A 382-nucleotide genomic window follows, 5' to 3' on the forward strand; every position below is an offset into this window, starting at 1 on the left:
GGGGGGGATGCATTCCTCCTTGGCAGCTGCTGCAAGGCTGAATGTGAAATTCCACATCATGATGTTATGAAAATGTATTTTCTTTGGGAAAACATTCATTTCACTCGGTCTAGCAATGATTTAAAATGGAGCACTAATAGCTTTCATTCATTAATATCATATTATGACACAGTGAAAGACGATAACAAAATCCAACTTGGATCTCTCATTAATATATATGAATAGATTGCCTGTTATGCATAAACCATGAATTAGCTAATTAAGAAAATTACATTAGAGGTTGAAAAGTGCAACCGGCACCTGTGCATGTGTTCGACTGCAGTTAAATCCACAGAAACGGCAGATTAATCTGGATGATAGATGCAGACTGGAAACATCAACA

Source organism: Micropterus dolomieu, linkage group LG08, assembly GCF_021292245.1.
Source record: "Micropterus dolomieu isolate WLL.071019.BEF.003 ecotype Adirondacks linkage group LG08, ASM2129224v1, whole genome shotgun sequence".
NCBI classification, from domain to species: Eukaryota; Metazoa; Chordata; class Actinopteri; order Centrarchiformes; family Centrarchidae; genus Micropterus; species Micropterus dolomieu.